At 38.0% G+C, this 20731-nt stretch overlaps 1 protein-coding gene across 6 annotated transcripts in view; it reads right to left on the reverse strand.

Annotated features, from left to right (window-relative positions):
- The window catches only part of LOC135323456 (LHFPL tetraspan subfamily member 2 protein), a 134582-nt gene that overhangs the window by 70858 nt on the left and 42993 nt on the right, over nucleotides 1-20731 (reverse strand). For 2 of the 6 annotated variants that reach the window (XM_064500819.1, XM_064500818.1), the window contains exons 4-6: nucleotides 19169-19426; nucleotides 18292-18388; nucleotides 15561-15671 (exon numbers count right to left, since the gene is read on the reverse strand). The exons of 3 other annotated variants lie outside the window; for them this stretch is intronic. The gene's annotated coding sequence lies outside the window, so the exon portion shown is untranslated. The remainder of the gene's footprint in view (nucleotides 1-15560; nucleotides 15672-18291; nucleotides 18389-19168; nucleotides 19427-20731) is intronic. One more of the 6 variants, XM_064500820.1, reaches the window with a different exon arrangement.

The following is a 20731-nucleotide window of genomic DNA, read 5'->3' on the forward strand; positions in this document are numbered from 1 at the left end:
AAGCAAGGCCTCAAATTGCCTTTGAATTCCAGGCACGTAGCATATTCCACCATAAAAGTCAAGGGGACTGGATCAAGCAGCTTTGATCCAACTTCTTCCTTCGGTTTCTAAAGCAGTTAATGTACACGACAATGAAAATACAGCAATGCTCGGAGAGGCAGAGACTAACTACATGTCATAAATAAAAAAGGTCAAATCATTTTCTTTTAAACCCTGACCTGCTCAAGCATCTAACTACAAGATCAATTTTAAATATGGAAAAATCAATGGATTGCTCAGACAATTAGAATTAAGTGGTGCTTTTACACAAGTTTTTTTGCATGGAGTCCTGGCTCCTAAGGAAAATAAAGTGATATGGACAGGATAAGATAGGATCAGCCTGTAAAGGCAAAAGGACCTTTTGTCATACATCTATCCACCTGCCAAAAGCACAGCCATGATTTTCCTCACCCAAACACAACAAATACCAAAAAAAGAAGGAGAGCAAGCACTCTATTAAAAAGCAAGTCAGTTTTTTGTCTAATAGATTTGTGACAGAACTAGCAAGAAAACTCACGTCTTCCACTTCCCCATTACCACACAGGCAGTGCACTTTCCTCTATATCCCAGATGGCTAAAACTAAACCAAAATACTCCCAAGCACATCAGAATTAAAAAAAAAAAAAAGTCTATGGTCACTTTCTCTCTCAAGAACTCTTTCTTACAAATTTCACAATAGCTCATACTGATATTTACAACAGTTGGCAAAAGAGAGAGAGAGAGAGAACGAGAGAGAGAGAGAACGAGAGAGAGAACGAGAGAGAGAGAGAGAGAGAGAGAGAGAGAACTCCATTTCTTCCTTTCTACTAAACCAGTTGTAAATTTTGCTGTGGCATTCTCTCTCTCCCTCCCCCAAAGAAAACATGACATTCTTAATTTTTAGGAACTTCCTCATTTGTGAAGAGGCAATATTTTAGTATAATTCAGGGAGAGTCTTCTATATTCTATAGCAGGCAGAACTGTGGATTTAATATTTTTATTTACAGTCAACAGGAGAAGCAAATAAACTAGACACTACTAACACAACACAGACATTTTGATAACATCCCTTTGTCTCATATACTGACTTTTTGCACAACGGGAACCATGTATACTTAGGCTCCTAAGCAAAAATGAAAAAAGAATGCAGTTATATCCACTGTATCTTAAAACATCTCCTTCAAATAGCTTTTTCTTCAGATATACTACCGTGCAGTACTTCCACGTATTATACAACAGTAATTATCCAAATCAAAGAAATATATACTTACTTCAGGAAAGTTTGTATGACCAATTATGTCACTATGAATAGAAATAATTCAGTCAATGGGTTCTTTGTCTTTTGCTATCAACGCAGAACAGTGTAAAATTTGAAAAACATACTATTTAACAGGCGCCGTTACGGCTAGCTTCAGGAATAAGAGCAAAACAAGAAAGGGAAAGTATTTTCTTAAGGGACATACTGCTAAGCAGGTTAAAAAAATTATAGATTAATTACAATGCTAAACAACACAGAAAACACTAACAGCTCAAGATAGACAATAGATTTTTTAACATTTCTTCCCAAGCTAATTATTCCCTCTCACATACAGATGAAAAAATAAGGTTCAGTTTTTGTTTTCTCCATTACTATCTACCTCATTTACTAAGTCTAGAAGATCATACTACCTATCTATGCAATTTAAAGCAAATTCAAATTGGCATACTATATAGAGTATCATTACAACTTGCAAGCTGTTTCAATGAGAAAAAAGTTCTCACTTTTTATACTACTGAAAATATTTCACCCAAATGCACGTGATCTGAAGTTTACACCTAATAAAAGCCAGATGTACTTCTAATACACTGCTGATCCATGTTCTTAATTCCAGTTTTCCCACCACACCACCCTGCCCAAGAAAGCAGCGCAGCCTAGTTTTACACATCATTAAAATGTTTAAACCAAATATTACATTTTTATAATCCTAGCAATTCCCACAAAACTAAACAGAATAAATGCAGAGGCATTAACAGACCTACACTGTGAATGAGAAAGATCCCTTAGCCTGTTCCCTAATTCAACAAGCACCTGAGTGATCAGTGAATCAAATTACTGTGTTTCTTTAACAAATAAGCCAATACTAACTAAGGTAAGAGATACACAAATATATTTTCAGCAAAGTTATTCTCTAAATGAATATTATCTTACAGTGTTTATTTTATAGATGTTTAAAACTTTATTGGAAATTAATAATATGAAACATTAACGAGTCCAGTCCCACACTCTCTGAAATCAGTGGGAACTTTTGCCATTAGTGTTAAATGGGAGGATAAAAGGACATGCACTGTCCATTTTCAAGGCTGCATAAAAATAATGAACAAGTTCACTTTTAGAACTAGCTTCCCAAGCCGTATGCCCATTTCACAGACGGGGACAGCGCAGCAGAGGCAAGTCACCTCCCATGAGCGGCAGCACGGTGCCTTACGCCACGGCCAGCCCTTCGGCCTCGCTCCGTGGGGCCCGCCGCGGCCGGGAGCCCGAGGCCGGAGCCTCGCCAAGGCGGCGCACCCTGCAGGAAGGGCCCCGCACCGCCGCCCCCCGCGAGAGCGCACCCATGCCCGCCAAACTACAGCCCCTTCCGGCCATAAAGCCGCTCGGGGCGGCTGCACCTAAGCCGCAGCTTAGCGAGTGGCTCCATGCTGCAGCCACCACCCCGGCGTCGCGCAGCGGCCCCACAGCAGCACCCCGCAGCACTGGGACCTGCAACGCAGCCGGGACAAGGACTGGGCTGAAGTGGAGGCCCCCAGGTGGGCCAGGCCGGGCAGGCAAGGGCGCTCACCCGCTGTCCGGTTGCTCATGAAACCCTCTTACCAGTAGCCAGCTCTTCGGTAACTGGCTAGAATCACTTGGCAGGCTTCGGCTATTCTTCTTTCTAAATGTCAAGTGGCTTAAAAATAACAGCTTCTGAAGAGTATTATTAGCGTCCAAATTATTGCCCCCAGATTACCGCACACTGTGGCACACAAAACAGTAAGTTTACACAAAAAGTACTCTGCTGGAAGAAGGGGAACAGACTGTCTCAAAGGAAGACAGCCAAGTTACCCTCTCATGAAGTCTTAAGAGAGAGCAAAACTGTAGATTTTTGTTAAGTCGTTAGCAAATAACGTACCACGTGATTTAAATGGTAGATAGCCTGCGATTGTCTCAGAATGCTGCATGGCCGTCCTGCCCTGCTGCTCTGAAACAAGGCACGTTACATCCTGCACACACACTCTTTAACCAACAACTGCTTTTTTTCTTTTTTTCCTTCAATCCAACACCTGTTTTCCAGGCCAAAGTTTCATTCAGAATATTGTCAATATTGTCATAGTTATGGAAGCTCCAACTATTATAAATCAATGAAACAATCATTAAAGTTCCCAAATTCCCTTAGAAAATTCGTGTGTTTTTCAGTACTCCTGCACCACAAAGGATTCTTCCAATCTAACCAAGAACTTGTTTCTTTTGTGATTTGAACCTAAAGACGATGCTCCCTTAAGCACAGTCTTCCCCCCCACCAGCAAAGAAATGCAAAATAATTTTAACATCCAACTTCCCTATACGTTTAAGAAAGACATTTAACAAAGCAACCAAGCATATAGCCAGGGACCAGCTTACTAAGACATGAACAAGCTGTTACATTCCTTAAAATACAGTTTCAAACTCCTCTATGGTGTCAGGACAAACAGCATTATTTGTCATAAGCATATATTCTGTTTTGGACTAATTTCCATGTCTTCCTCACAGCTTTCATCTCCACAGATACAGTGATAAAAAAAAATAGCTTATAAAATTAAAGCAATGATAGACACTACCAGTTAGCACAGTTCTTATAGGCCTTCCACCAATGAAAAGATTTGTTTTAAACATGAATCCCTTCTGCAATTCATATAATGATTTTGCTAAGTCACAAAATCTAGTATTTAGGCCATTCAACGTGACATAAAAGCACAGTTCCTTCTACAAAAACTTGCGTAGCTGAACAATCCTATAAGCAGCCCTATCATTCACCCAGACCTTAATTCAAAGCTAAAAAAAACCCTTAGAACACACCAGCATGTTTATTTTCAACTGTCCTCCAGCTTGTGTCTCAGACCTGATTTTCAGTCTTGGAGGGAGAAAAAAAAAAAAAAAAAAAAAAAAAAGCTGGACAAAACACAATTAAATAAAAAAGACGTTCTGAACAAAATTTCATGCGCCTTCCTTCCTTGAGTGTATATGTAAATCTTGTCATGGAAATAAAAACACTCAAGTGTTATCTGCCCCGTTTTCCAGCTCTGCAGAACAACTTGCAGTTTCCACAGCCCTCTGCGAAGAGCCCTAAGCCACTTCAGCCCATCCAGCCGGCTCTTCCAGTTGGGAGGTCACAAGCCAAGGGAGAGATGACCCTTTGATGCTAACGCCGGGAAGGGGAAATGAGGGAGCCAGTGTTCAGTAAGAGTTAAAAATTATACTCCGTTTGCAGATGGAAGAAATAGCTAGCCCCGGGGGCACTGGGAATTCAACAGCAACTAAGAAAAAAGTTAACTGTGGTTTTTTTCACCACAAAGAAGCTTTTCTTTGCCTTTTTAATTTTTGTCATTTTAGGCTTACTCTGGAGCCAATTTGTTTAAGCACTGCTATGGACTATCTCCTTTTCGGAAAATCAGTCTGTCCTGGTCATACGACAAATAGCACCTTAGGGTTTTATTGGTTCTTACCCATTAGCTTTCCTGAAGCTGATAATAGTCCTTTTTGAAGACTGTCACAGCACACTTTGTAAGAAGTTCTACTTATCTTTAAAGGACATTTCCTGGAGTATTCCATCTGGTGAAGTTCTGTCTACCTGAGAAATAACTTGTTTACAAGTTATGAGCTCCTAGGGTTAACATTCTACTTCCCCAGATTTCTACTCATCTTTTTACTGCCTAAAAGAAGATGGTCTATTGTGAAAGGCTGTCTCTGTACACACATGCACATGAACAGGAGAACTGCATCTGAAGTCCCAGACTCAGAGGAAAGGGAGAAAAAAAAAATTTTATCTCTGCTTTTCCTTTCCTTTTCACGGTTATTATAATTAATTCTTAAAAAAAGACATTGATTGCTACCTTTACCATTTCCTGTACAAAGGCACCTGAAAGGCTGAACTGGAATGTCATAGGCCAGTTTTGGATCCAAATCACAGGCTTGCAGAATACTCCAACAAGGACTCCATTTACATGGGGCAGGGGGAGGGTTACCCAACCTTTTTACCCCTCTTCCCCAGCTGGGGTTAAGCTGACAGACCACAGAAACTTCTAAAGTTTACAGGTTGCCCAGGAGCCTTCATCCCAGGAAATATTCATAATTCAGCTGGACAAGACACTGAGCAACTAGATTCAAGCCAGTCCTGCTGTGAGCAGGGCATAGGGCCAGATGATCTATAGCAGTCCCTTCTAACTTGTATTATTCTATGATTCTAACTACAAATACCTGAATATAAATCATATGCAGATATGTTTTCCTCGAATATGGATGCCTGGCCTTCCCAGCTTGCATGTTTTCTTTCCCTGATTGACCTTTACACTCCCAAAGGTAGGTAGGTATTGAATGTGCAAGAAAGTTTATGATAATCATAAGATCTTTGATGTCTTCTCCTTTCACTTTTACCAATACCCGTGGGACTGAATGAAGATTCTTTGCTTTCCTCGTGTTTTCCAATTGAGAGACTGAGATAGGAATCAGTTCATTTAACTTGTATTTGCTCTATATTATAAATTACAAAAAGCCCATGGTACTTTCTCAATGAATAATTTTTTAGTTCAAGAAGTTTTGATGAAAGCAATGAATTAGAAAAAAATGTTACTTACAATTCAGGTCATATTCTCCATCCGATTTAGACATTTTTAAAGTTTACTGGCAATTCAAATTCCTAGAGAATGCCTATCTAATATACATACATTGTTTTGAGAAGAGAAAGACCTTCAGAAACATCTCATGGCTGCTCTCAGGTCTGCTAAATCCTGAAGATAGGGGGGTGAAGAATGCCAGTGCAATTTTAGAATGTATCAAAAAAGTTATCACCAGCCTAGAGGGAAGTATTAATCAGTAGCTTAAAAGCTCTTGTGAAATCTTACCTTGAACACTGCATAGAATTATTATCCATATGTGGTGTGGGGGGACATTTAAGTTGGATTAGACACAGAGAAGGACCACTGGCCTGAACAAGGGAAAGGAGGGCTGAGAAAACATAAGAGATTTTGGCTCCTTTAGCCTAACAAAATGATGATGATAAAAAGGAGATAATTGTTTCCTACAGTTACTGTAAATGAAGAAATAGCAAGGAGAGAGAAGAAATACTTAACTTAAAAGCCAATGTTGGCACAGGAACAAATAGACGTAAACTGACTGTGAATAAGTTTAAGTTTCAGGTTAAAAGATATCTAAACGTTCTGATTTCTCATCGTTCTGAAAGACCAAGATTCTGCAACAGCCTTTGAACGAGAGAAGTTGGGCAGGAAACCTAACTAGTTTAAAGTTAAAGGTTGACAATATCATGAAAGGAATTACATACAACCTGGTTGCCTGTAATACCAAGGGAACAAACTCACTAAGAAGGCCTTTCTCATCCAAAGGTCTTTGTATTTATGAGAATATGCTCATGTATTCTTGAATCAGCTCTCAAATTAATATTTAATACCATAAACCACCCAAACCCCCACTGTTAAAAGGAAGATACAATGTTGTAAATCCATTTAAAATTGTATCAAAGCATTAAGCATCAAAAATGCAGTTTCTCATCTAAGCATTACAAAACCCGTCAGGTTACAGAACTACCAGATGTACCCCATGATTTTCCTCATTAAAAGCAGCAGACAACTGCATTTATTAAAAATCTTGACCATGCACAAGGTGTTTACATCAACTACATTCATAAAGTCATTTTTAAAGAACATGAAATAGCCATTTATAGCACTCTAGACAGAGCCTAAAAAACAAGACATGGTGGTATAAAGCTGTTTATTCTGATTATTATTAGCTCTTCTTTTTTGTGAACTGTATAAACAAAGTAATATCCATGCAAAAATTTATTTTGAAACAAAACATGAAAAATGAAGGTCAAACAGACCTCCCTGCAAACAAAGACGAAAGGGAAAAAAATGGTCACTTCACAGAGCACAAGCCTTAGAGAATCCATATAAAAGATTCTGTAAGAACACAGGAACTTTGCTATATCCCTCACAGAAAACTGGCCTCTGTAACAAACTAAGAGGCAACACTTCTTTTGAACGCATAACAACTACTTCTGAAAGTTCCTTTTGTTCTCTGAATCTCTCAAATCATTGTTTTGTGCTATTTTATTAGCAATGAGCATTTTAACAGACTTCGGCCATTTTCTTGCTAACGGAGTACATGCAATAATGCACGTGCAATGTGAACAGTTAAGGGACAGCCAACGAGGCAGTGAGATGGAGGGTATAAGCACTCCCACCATTCCCACTCCGTGGAAGGCACGAAAGATGTGTCACAACCACTCTTCTCATGCCCCACTTCAGGTTTTTGGGCCAACTCCACTGTTTTCCCAAGAAAAACTATCTGCAGCTGAACTCACAGCTCTCTTAAGCCTTCAACTTCAATATGACAATGCTAATTTTAAAACTTCCAAGGGGGCCTCTGGATTTCACTATTGAACCCTGAAACAAGGTATAATCTTATCTGTTTAATCAAGTTTCTCTTTGTCAAAATTTAAGAAGTAACAAATTCATGTTTTTTCCCCCCTTTTTTCAGGTTGAAGGCAGCAAATTATTTCCAGGTTACATTTAATCAAATAATCTATTTGCAAATAATCTAATAAGCTACATGGTTTAATAACAGTTCCAGTTCTGCATCAATTGAAAATGCAGACTCCTACCAATAGTGACTATTTTTCAAGACCTATACATATACGAGAGAAGGCAATCATACTGGGAAAAATGATGAATAGCCCCGTTTCTATGAGCTTTCTTATCATTTATAACAAATTCATCCCAAGGACAAGAATCAGACAATTCCTTAGGTCTGACTGTTCAGTGCACTCATTCAATATCGTAATTCTGTAAAGTTTGAAGCTGTAAGTTCCAGAGTCCCTAAGTACTAACTTTTCCTCTGCAATACCTATAATTTTCTGATGCATTTGTATTGACTTTATTTCTAAAGGATTTTTCCAAGGATGGTTGAGTTTTAGAATGCAACATGAATAAATTTTCTTACATAATTTCTTTCTTATGGTATTCCAGCAACTGAACACTGACTCAAAATCTCTTACAGGAACAGTTGGCTGGTTTAAATCATTGCCTTTGAAAGTGCAAAGATGATATGGAGCTACTTTACTCCCCAATATCCTTTATAGTATTAAAAACTTTTCAAATAAAGGAAGAAAATTATACATGTACACACAATCTCTCTCCTATTCATACATATTGCACATACCCATACATGTAATATTCCCCAGCTCAATTCAGGTGGTTCCCAGAGGTTTTAGCATTTGAAAAGCAGTTAAATCTATGAAACAGACCCTTTTCTTGTTCATTTATTAGCACTGTTTTCAAAGGCTTGTTCAGAGAATGAAGCACAAGAAAAAGGCAAAGTCTCCACTATGCTCCACTAACAAAGTATCCAATCAGTTCCCACTGAGTTCTAGTTCTTTTTGTGTCCACATGTAAGTGATTAAGAATACATTGTTTGAAACTTAATTCCACATCTGTTGTTCTGCAGGACTTGGAAAACAGATGAATTTTTCTGACAATTATTTGCAGAGTATAATCACAAGCATCTGTAATGGTATGCTCATGTGCAAGAGGAAAACACCATGAATCCAAGAAGGTTTTTTGCTGAATATTTTTGTTTCCTTACTAAGTAAGATTAAAAAAAGAGTTATCAGATGGAAATCATTAATAATTGCTTAAGAAGCCATCCACTGTAACTCAAAACAAGCAAAATCCAGCTTTCTTTCCTAAAACTCTTTGTTTCATCTCCCAGTATTTTACCCATACAGCCAAAATCCATTTTATGGTCTGTCAGGTAACTTTTAAAAATTATGCAGAAGTGACAAAAGTCCACAGAAGTACAACACAGAAAATGCGTGTTTTTTTCATAGACCACTACAGTTGTTGACACAACTTTCAATGCTATTAGTTGCAAGAGTCAGCCTGTTTTCAATGGATGGATGTGTAAGTGACAAGGATATATTTTCTTGAAATCTCTATCTATGAAATACTGATAACCACGGAAAAGAAGAATAGGAAACTCTTGGCTTATTTTAGAATGCCAGCACTGGCAGCATCAAAGGATACTGGGGAACGCAAGCTTCAGGAAAGCACTCCCTCATGGAAGGTGCAGTTGTGCTGAGGAAATCTGCTGCAGCTTGTCGTGAATGTGAAAGTTCACATTTGCTCAAGAAACTACGGGACACGTTAATGGAGGAAAGATCCACTGAATCCTATTAAAGACAAAACCGTCCTCTCAGAGGACTGAGTAAGTTCTCCAAATGCAGAGCAGTGGAGGCTATGAAAGCATGAGCTTAAGATTGCTCTGTACTCAAGGCCACTGGCCATCAGACACTGGGCTTAATGAACCTCTGGACTACGCTGGTATTTGTGGCCTTATGACCTTAGCTTGGACCTCTGACCTATACATAAAACAAGTGCAGGAGCAACCTTAGCTACAGTGACTGAGGAAGCTATGGAGGGCTCAGGGTAACTCAAAGGAACATTTTGACCTTTTTTTAAATTATTTTTATTTTTTTTTTAAACTTAATGCTGAGCTTAAAGTAACAATTAGTCATCTATGAGGACGAGTCAAGGAAAGGCCAAAATTTTAGTTCAGTTACAGCAAACTGATGAGTTAGTTAAAGAAACCAGACACTACTGCCAACTCCTACAACTTTATTGTGAACTTCCCAATACTTGGTGTTTTCTGAAAACCACGAATGCCAGACTTAAGTGATTACCTCACATAATAAAAGAAGGTGCTTTCAATCTTTTCTCCACAGTCACCAGAACTAGAAACATGGATGACAGCAGAAGCACAACCAAAGAAAAAAGAAAAAAGCCACCCACAACAAAACCTCCAAGCCCAACAAATACACAATTTAAACCACTTTCTTTGTAAAATGAGGAGAGTTTTCTATGTCATTATTTTGGGTTCTGAGCCCCTCCCCCTTCTTTTTTTTTTCTTTTTCTTTCTTTTTTTTTTTTTAAAAAAGTTTACTGGTATTGGCAACAGCAGAAACAAAATTAAAACTCAGAATTCTCCTATGTGGCCAAACAGCCTCAAATGTGCCGAAACACTGAGTCACCTTGAATGGAATAGATGAGGGACTTAAACAAGAACCCGCCAGGCTTGCTGAAGAGAGAAAGGGGAACAGGAGCAGAAGAAAGCAAGGTCAACTAATAGAATGCTTATAAGTTACGTAAGTGGAAGCTATAAAAGGAAAGAAAAAGGTCTGTCTTCCACAGCAAATGACATAGTTGGGTTTTAAAAGTTTTCTGCTAAGCAAAATTGTTATCTGACATTAATTAATTAGTACTTTGATTTAAAATGCATAGGATAACCGAGTGCATAAGTCAGAAGGCATGAAATGGTCTGCTCTCTATGATTATTATATATATCCAGCTTCATTATGTAACTCAAAGAATGGTACAAAGGAAATACTATTAATGCAGAAGATGCATTTTGCTTTGGAAGAAACATTCCTAACAAATATGTATTAAAGCACTGAAAATTAAAAGGATAAACAATATTGTTTGACTAAGGATTAAAACAGACCAAATACCCTTATTTATACATAAAAAGTAGTCAAGCAGTGCAAGCACAACTATCATATCCATCAGTTTACTCTAAACAATAACTTTGACTTTTACTCTTTCATTTAAAATGATTTAATATTGTAGAGAATCACTGGAGGCTTCCTGTTGGTAAAGGAAGATTGGACACATCTACAGCCATTAACAGTCTGCAGAAAGAGATCAGGTGAAAAAATAAAATTCTCTCCCCCACCTCCATCCCACTCACGGCAGCACAGCACTGAGGTACATGTCACCTGTCAGCGTGCTTTGAACACCAGGGCTCTCCCTGCACGGATGTTTCCCAACTTGTCTTCCATGTGCTATGGGCACTGGAAGACATGTACCTTTAATTCTTTTAGTTTGAGTATCCTCTGCCAATAGTTCTCTAAAAAACACAGCATGCATACACACACACACACACACACACACACACACACACACACACACACAGATATAAAAAAATATATATAACCCCCACATATTTATACCCGAAAGAATATGAACACATACACTTTGAAGATTCCTATAGCTTTTTTCTCTGCCAGTGTGACCAAAAGGCTAAATGAAATTCAATATACATAGGAGTCCCATGGGTGTCTTTCACTTTGTCCTTCTGTAATTGTACTAAAAGCTTGTCTGGAGTCTCTCTGTTAAAGCATCTGGAGTTGACACTTCTTGTATTTATCTAGCTAAAGAAAGGTCCACTGGTTCTCCCCTGCCAATACCATGAAGGATTTAATGCATCAGCAGGGACCTGAAGTCTGAAACTCGATCCAGTATTCTCATAAAATGATTCACAGACTTGCACTGACCTTTTTGACTTAGAGCAAAGGGATTCCATATAGCAATGTTGGACCAGATTAATCCACTCATGTTTCCAATAGAAGGGGAGGAAGGAAGAGCACTATAACATGCAATCACTGAATTGACTTTATCATAGTGAGACAGAAAAGAAATCCAAGTTAGAGTCACCTCATACCTTCTTAAAAATATCACAGCAGCTATTCAATACATCGTATGAAACCAGGATGAACAACAATCAACACAACAGCAAATTAAGCAGAAAATCAAAACAAAAGGGGAACCACGAATCATGAGACTCTATTATACAAGAGGAAAGTGGCTTGAAACCAAATCCTACTCCACATCATTATCCCTGGATAACAAGGAAGAATCAAAGGAGGATTTGGATCAAAGGAGTGTTCACATGCAAAGCTGAACAGGTTCCCCTTTTTATACCTAAATGAGAAGCTAGGTACTCAACAGAGAAGGAAGATATATTCTGCCATATATGCAGAGGAATTTGTCAAACTTCTCCTTTTATTATACCAAACAGTATAATAAAAATCAGCAAGGCTAGTTATTCTGAGTTTCACTTTTTGAGAATGGACTATTTTGCACTTTTGCCACCATTCAGCCTTTTAAAATTATTTTTTCACTTGTGTAGGAATGATACAGCTTGCTTGTGCAAAATGGCATCTTCTCTTTTCCTTAGTTCCTTTGAAACTTAAAATGTCCTCCACGTACACATCAGCCACATATGACATAAGATCCAGGTGTATAAACATAAATATTATTTAAATTAAATAAAAAAGCATCCCAACATTCTTCTAGAAGATCAGAAGTTTATAATGGGTTTTCTTCCAGTTATATAACTGTTCAAAGTATGAGAAAAAGACAGCTTTCTAGAAGATGAAAGGAAGTGAAGTGAAAAAAAATAGACGGAGTAAAGCCATTTCTTTTACTTCTCTAGTCCTTCTTTTTAGCCACCAGAAATCAGACAGAATTGTTGTTTTTATATAGCTAGTCTTCAATAATAAGATTTATATAAAAATCTGTTCGAAAATGAGCAAAACACATGAATAAGCCTATTCCCAAATATCCTTTTAATTCCCAGGGCACCTACTATTAAGTAAAATTAAATTAAAATTTTCCTTCATCTTCTATATTCTGAATCGAGGTCAACAAAGAGAGAGACAGGTTTCACAAGTATCTCAGAGATCAGCATCTATCAGTCTCAGTCTTAGATTCATTGGAAGCATTTGAAGTGGGCAAGAATCAAGCTATATAGAGTAATTCAGAAGCACAGCAGCAAATAAATTCATCATACAATGAATCCCTCGGTTTAAGCATAATCACGTATTAAAGGTGGATGTTAGAAACATGACCCTGCACATAGCAGGAAGGCAATTTCCGCAATAATTAACAGAAGGTATGCATCTTCATGGGGCTCTGTCAGCCACAGGTCAGCTACAAGATTTCACTTTCACTGAATGCCCAGCAAGGAAACCCATACACTAGAATAAATACCCATTAAAAAAAAAGAAAACAAAAAAAACCACTAGCATAAACACTAAAGGCTAAAGCTTCTGCAACTTTTTCCAGTCTTCTGAAAACAAATTTCAGCCAGCAAAGCACATTCAGTGCATAAAGGTACTGCAGATTCCATACATGGAAAGTCATCAATAGGATATGCTAGGATATGCTACTTAAAAAAACAAAAACAATTGGATGATTTTTTTTTAAAGCAACTATACCTGTATTTTGCTTGTCTTCTGAATATGGTATATTCTTGTTAAAAATACTTCACATGCTGAGAATGTTTTTTGGGGGAGTATACTCACACTCATAAATCAATGAAAGATTCCCAAAGATTAACTAAAATCTAACTAAAAAACAGAGCCACAGTAATTAATATTAAATACTGTTAATTTCTGGGAGTATATTCCAGGCATCATTAATATTCCTCTCACATATTAATGTGAATTAATTTCTTTTATATCAAATTACATGTTAGAGTATTCTATAAAGCATGTTCTCCAGTTTGAAAATACTTCAAAAAGCCCATATGGTTAGCATAATAGTTCATTTTTTTCTATTCCCACAATCTAAACAATTTGGTTCTACTTAATTAGCTCCTATTTTCTCATTTCTGCTACAAACAAAAAAGCATTAGAAATTACATGTGCCATTTAAAGCATTTCAAAAAGGTATAACAATTTCATCTTTTTTAGGCATTCAGTTCTAGTTACCCAATGGTAAAAATGCGAACTTCTATTTTTCTTTTGTATTTATTAAATCTGTATACCCAATGAATGCATGGCTAGAACAGACCACCTGGTAAAATCCAGCCCCCTCCACTCACAGCCCATTGCACCCAAGGTTAGTGCTGGGGACATACAAAACAACCACACACTTCAGCAGATAAGCAGGTTGGTAACAAACTATTCATATAAATTGACAGACAAGATACCTTTGCAAAAAGGGCTCCTTAACTCATACACAGCTGCACAATATAAGAAGGTTAGTCTTTTGTCTACATCACACTTAACTGTGCTGCAGACACTCCAAGATAAATAGATCCATCTTATTTTAACTTTTTGTTAATGCTGTTCAAAAGCAGCTCTGGCACTAACAAGCTACAAAAGTTTAAACACCATCTTGTCTTAATCACAAAAGCACAGAGTCTTCTTTTTAGAACTTAACTTCCTGATCATTTGCATGTTTTTGACTTTTCCTTCACTTTGTTTTAAATACTAAATGACCAAACATTTGAAATGGTGAATCAGATATTGGCTTAATCATTATTCACCAAGTCACAGCTGAAGCCATCATAATGGCAAAGTGCCTGTGGTACAGCCAATAAACTTGTTTAAAGTCAGCTCTTCCATTCCTTTTCTGGAAAGGTAATCTGTATTTGGACATATGGTTGGTCCCAACATTTTGTATATTTGAAGAAAGACCCCTGCTCACACTTTAAGGGTAGTATTCTCAGCACTTCTGGTACTTGCCTTCAAGTTGCCACCGTTTCTAAGAGTACTTTTGGAGCTCACCTTTATGACATCCTAGCATATAGAAACAAAATCTTTAGTTATTGACATTACATAGTAAGATGCACTGTGTGCTCAAAATTAGTTAGTCATATAGCCTCTGAGTTTTCTTTACTTTTCTACATGATTTTTCAAACACAGCCAAACTGAACACAAATTCTGAGGTCGTACTGTATGTCCTTGCCCTGTCTTATTCTTCCCTAGGCATCTGCTGACAGCCAATGTGCACATGGCTACATTTCTATAGATCAGAAATTGGTATCAACTAACCACACACAGCCACATAGCTGCACAGAAGATAGGTCAGTGATAAATCCTATCTGGGAAAATCGTTCAAGTGGTCCAGTCAGGACAGTGATAGTTTAAGAATCTCTGGCATATATGTGGGTTCAGATATGCTCTTTTATTGTCCAGGCACTGCTTGATAGGTCCACTGGATCTAGCAGGCTGGGAACTGCGTGTGGCTTGTATTACTGTAACCTGTATTTCCCCTATCTTGGGGTAACAGCTCAAGTTCCACTAGCAGTGGCTGAGTCCAGCCCCTCAGGAAATAAATATCTTTCTCTCAGCATCCATACATGAGTAAAAAAATGCTTCTGAGTAGACAATACACATATCTAGGATGCTGAACATTTCTAACCTGCATTTTGTTTTTGAGGAGGCTCTGACTGTTTTATATGAACTAATTACGAAATACTTTATTGTAATGACTGCAAACTCTTTGGTAAATTTAGGAACTTACGAATTTTACACTGTAGATATCATCTTTAGATGTCACATTTAATTCTTAACAAGCTTTTCCTTTTTTCTTTAAATAGAATATAAACTCACACCAGAAAAAAATCTTCCCAGGCTTATTTGTAAGGACAAAAGCTTAGTAAAATATCCATCCAGTTTCTAAGTACTTACTGCCATTTGGAAAGACAAACAGTTTTGGATGATGGCATATTAAGCTTGGCACTCGAAGCTTCATGCTGAAAGTAATGGCTTCCTGCAAAGTCAGTCATGAGCATCTTTCTCCTGAAACAAATATTTGTTTATGGCTAGAATCATAGATCAATACTAAACACTACTTCAGGTTCTTCTGATCAATGCTATTTTCCTAACTCCCATATATAGTATTTTCATAATCACACTACAACCAAACTCCAAAAATATGCATAGATGGTTTAAAAAGCCTGATCAGGGAAGCTTTTTACTGGTCAGTTTGGTTACCTTAATGACTGCTTTTGACAATATTAAGAATTATATGCACCAGAGGATCGGGAACCCACAGGGCCTTGGGAACCCACATAGCTTTCAGTCACACTTGATTTTTTTTTTCCATGTTGTTACTGAGTAACATTAAAATGTGTATCACATTTAGCTTGTTAAAATGTGTTCCCTATATAAACAAGCAGCAGCCAGATCAATAATCAGCTAGCAAGAATGAAATTCAGAGCAAGTTGCTGTTGTAGAATAAAGAAAAAAGAATAAAGAAACCTTCTACTTCTGCAACTTTGAAATCAAAAACTGCAGAGCTTTTGAAAACTTTAGTTTTACTTAAAAACAAAGTTGCATGTTATGCTACAAAAAGTACGTTCTTCATTAAAATTGATATTCATGACTTTACAGTTTATCACAGTACTGCAGTAACAAAATTCTTAATAGTAAATTGCTTTCATCTAATCTTACTACCTGCCTAATGTTGTACAATTAAATGATTAACATTCAAGAATCCTGTTACTCTAGATCTGCCTTTTTTGGTCAAAAAGTTTATTTCAGCACCAGTTCTACTATTTGAAAGGAAAAGTCTTGTTTACAGAGAACATTTCATAGTTTTGTTTAATATCCACTCGTACTCACAGAAATGAATGCTGAGACAAGAAATTGTTGAAGAATGAAAAAATGAACAGTCCAATAGGCACTGTTCAAAGATGAATGTACAGTAAAGTGTGTCCTCTGTAAACACAAGACAGCACATGTAACCCAGAAGCTATTTGGATCATCACACCCTTGCAGTGCTGGATCACTGTGCTGAAGAGGAGAGGAGTCAGAGAACTTCATGACAGGGAGAAAGCAAAGAACTGCCTAGAGCTGAAAGGAAAAGACCTTTCTGTCAGGAGAAATCTAAATTGTAGTACTAAAGAGTCTGTGGCCTAAAAATTCCTCATTTGCAAATCGACCATCTGGCCACAGACAATAATTTTTCGCCTTTCAGTTTTCTGAAAAACTTACACTTAAGGTAATTAATTGTCTTAGACTACTAGTGATGCAACTCCCATTTTTCTGCCTGCATGGAAAGACAACCTTCTTCAAGTCTTCTTTTTAAACATTAACTTCCAATCGACATTTTTGCATTTGTGGCACATATTATCTAAAGTGAAAACATGTCAAAAGTTAACAAATTGATATAAAAACTAAAATGGGAAACAAAAAAAAGAAGAAAAAGACTGGAGGTGGGAGAAGATTCTTGAATTACTCATGAAGATGGTAAAGAATCAACCATCCTTTTCCCAGTTTTAACCAACCCAGTTTAAATTCTTTTTAATGCCTGTATAAAACAAACTGAATGCTTTTGCCTACATTATAAAACAAAAGCCTGTATTATAAAATTCAGCATAAGATGATGCTTATTCTTGGTGCACTCAGCAGAAAACCCCTTGAGATTTGCACAGAAAGGCTGGCTTTAAATAAGCTTTAAATATTCCTATGAAAGAAAAACTTTAATAGTAACTTGCAATGTCATATTTATGCTGCGATCAAGTAGTTTTTTAAAGTCAGCATTAACAAACAATAATAGAGTAGAAATTGATATGTAAGGCTATTGCCCAGGTGCAAGAAAACAAGAAATTCCTACTAGTGCCTTTGAGTATAGTTGAATACAACTCTTTCCTAATGAGGCTATGTGCAGTAAAGAGATCAAGGACACTCCTTAAAAAAAGAGGAGGAAAGAAAAAAATACCTTTAATCCCTCATAGCTTGCGTTACTTATTCCATTTATAGGTTGATGTAAATTCTTACCACTTAAAAGAAAAGCATTAATTCCTAAGGGCAAGCATAAAGAGCACACTTCCTTAAGTGTTTTGGGTAAGTAATATGTTTACACTACCCCAAACAGCTTTTTAAGCTTAATAATTCTACCCAGTTTTACAGAGCAAACACATTCTTGCACTCAGTCAAAAGGATATCTGTAAATTAGAGTATTTTCCTGGTTCAACACAATGTTAATGGGATTTCCATTTGTTTCCTGTTTGAATTTTAAGGAAGGGGTTTTTTTTCTCCTAAATGCATCATTTTCTGAGTATTACCAAAAAAAAAAAAAAAAAAAAAGAAAGAAAGAAAAGAAAAAAAGGAATTATGTTTGCCAGACCGTCATCTGAGTGAGTGACAGGAGCTCTATTCATGGAGTTGCGTGCCATGAAAATCCACATGGCTGACATGCACTGATCTGCATGCAGGAGTTGCACAGCCTAACTTAACGCCTGATGTTCTTATATTCTTTCCCCTTCTCACAACTTCACAGACATGCAAACTAAATAAACCTCCCCCACAGCCACCAAAGCCAATCACCACTACAGGTGATTTCAAAAGTACACTTTGTTTGCCCTAGGGAGCTATGCTAGTGAAGTAAAATTGGTTTAAAAGCAGAATTACTTACAGTTAATGCATACTCTTTCTGGGACACGTGCATACCAGTTTAAATTAATGATACTAGGTCAGCTTGCAGCTATTTTTTTTTCCAAACCGAGCTGAACCTATACAACAGAATGTTAAATCAACATGAGATCCATGGAGAGGTTTGCAACCATTTAAAATTTAATCTACTGTTTAACACCGAAAGAACCGTCCCCAGAGCGGAGATGGGGAATTCCGACCTCTTCTCCTCCAGCACGGTGAGCTAAAGGACCAGGTCAGGGCCAGCCTCCCCCTCTTCTGAGCACAGAGACAGCTGCGCCCGTTGCTGGCGTGGCACAGCTCCAGCAGAGAAAGGCAGCGGAAGGGCAGCCCCGGGCCGGCGACCTGCCAGCCGGGCACTCGGGGCCCCTCGGGACAACTGGAACCACCTCGGAGCGAGGCCAGAAAGGCACCTGGTTTTCACTTCACGGCCAAGCGCTCTAACAATTTGACTGTTACGCAGAGGGGGACAGAATAGTGTCTTAATACTCCAGTAACTCCTTTTTCAAAGTATTTTGCAAAAAAGAGCATGGTCATATATCTGCAGGGAAGGGTTGCGGTCGGGGCCGCCCGCGAAGCGTGAAGCCCTGCCGGAGGGGCGGTTTCTTCCCCAGAGCAACATCCCTGCCATTGACAGTTTACTCCTCAGGGACTCACAGCAGTTGAGACACACAAACACAGCTTTGTCGGCATTTTGAAGTCTTTGCTCTCTGAAGCAGAGAACAAAGAGAGATTCAAAGCCACATTTCTAAAATTTATTTTAAAATAATATAAATAAATGTATTATATTTTTACAGCAATATTAAAGCCCAGGTATGGGCCATTTCCCACCTCAGTTTCTTCCCCATACTTGAACGTACCTGGGGACCTGACCAAGAAATCTGCATGTAACCAGGACACCGTGCTCACAAGTCCCTGCTTTCTTTTTGGCAGCCTCCCCCCTCCCCTGCAGCCAGCTTCCTCCGGCCTCGCTTGGCCCCGGGTCGCAGTGCCGCCGCGCACTTCAACAGCTCGTTGCTGTGTTCCTCTCTCCTCGCCTGGCAGCTGTCCCTCCCTGGCCACGCCACCGCTGTGCTCTCAAGGGGCTGTGCCGGGGTCTTTTATCTTGGTTCCTTTTCCTGTGGAAATTAAAATTTCTTCAAACTTTACCCCTCTGCAAACAGGCTGAGGAAAATACATTTTATGTAGAGCACAATTCTTCCTAGCTCTGCCTACCAGGAGCTGCTGGATCCAGCATGCACAGACATGCCAGAGCTGCCCCGCTCCCTAGCAGGGTGAACACGAAGGAAAGGAACATAAAAACAGCTGTAAGGCAAAAGCATACAGATAGCTTACAAGACCATATGAGGTTTATAATAGAACCTATTAATTGTGCATAGACAAACTCCCCAAATCATTCCAGCTGTATTGCATATAAAAACATTACTGAAAAATTTAAAATCTTTTCTTAAACATATTCAACAGCTTAATAGTTTCAAGACTAAAATAAAAAGACAGAAGGTACTTCTGGCTCTTTTTACTTCCATAAAGCTGCTTTAACCTTTTTTCAAATGTATGTTCAGAAAACAAAGGGCCTGGCTAAAATGTACATTTTCTAGAGTATTATTTTTAGCTTGCTTAACGCTGAAGGAATTCACTGCAAGTTCTCCACAACATGGAACAACGTTCCCACCAGTCTCTCTGTTACAAATTAATGAAAAGTTGGCTGCTCATTCTCTGCCATACACCATAAGCTTCTGTCATGGGCACCAAGGAGTGAATCACGGTATAAATTTATCCAAATAGTCTAACAGAAGCTTCTTGCTTCACATTCATTGCAGCAGGATGATCTCCTGTGCCCTCTAAACAATTAATTCTAGTGCCCTTTCCTCTTCTCTCATTACTAGGCTTCTCCAAAATCATCTGTACAGAAAAAAAAATGTGTTCTTTGTTCTTCTGTAAAACACAGTATGCAGGATAATCACATATTTTCTAACAGACACACTCCACTAAATTTAATGGTGAGTTTGATGGAAAGTTCACAAATTAAGTATTTGTGAAATTGTATCAAAAAGACTCAGTGCTGATCTTTGCATTAGAAAAACAGCTCTACACAAATGCTATAAAGGCATTTTAATTGTGTACTTTGGAATAATGCCTAGAAACAAGACTACAAAGAACTCTCCCCCCCCCCCCCAATCCACTGTTCTTTGACCAGTATTTTACAACAGCAAAGCAAATGTAAAATTATAACTTGGCTCAACAAAAAAAAAAAAAAAGAAAAAAAAAAGAAAGAAAACTAAATCAACAAAAAATAATATGTATTCAAAGTAAAGTTTTTAAAAGTGCTAAGCACTGGCTTAATTCAAGTGGTCCTGCTGGTATCAGTGGGAAAAAGTTTAGCTATTACTGACTACCACAGAACAATTCAATTTCTAAGCACT

Source organism: Dromaius novaehollandiae, chromosome W, assembly GCF_036370855.1.
Source record: "Dromaius novaehollandiae isolate bDroNov1 chromosome W, bDroNov1.hap1, whole genome shotgun sequence".
Taxonomy (NCBI): Eukaryota; Metazoa; Chordata; class Aves; order Casuariiformes; family Dromaiidae; genus Dromaius; species Dromaius novaehollandiae.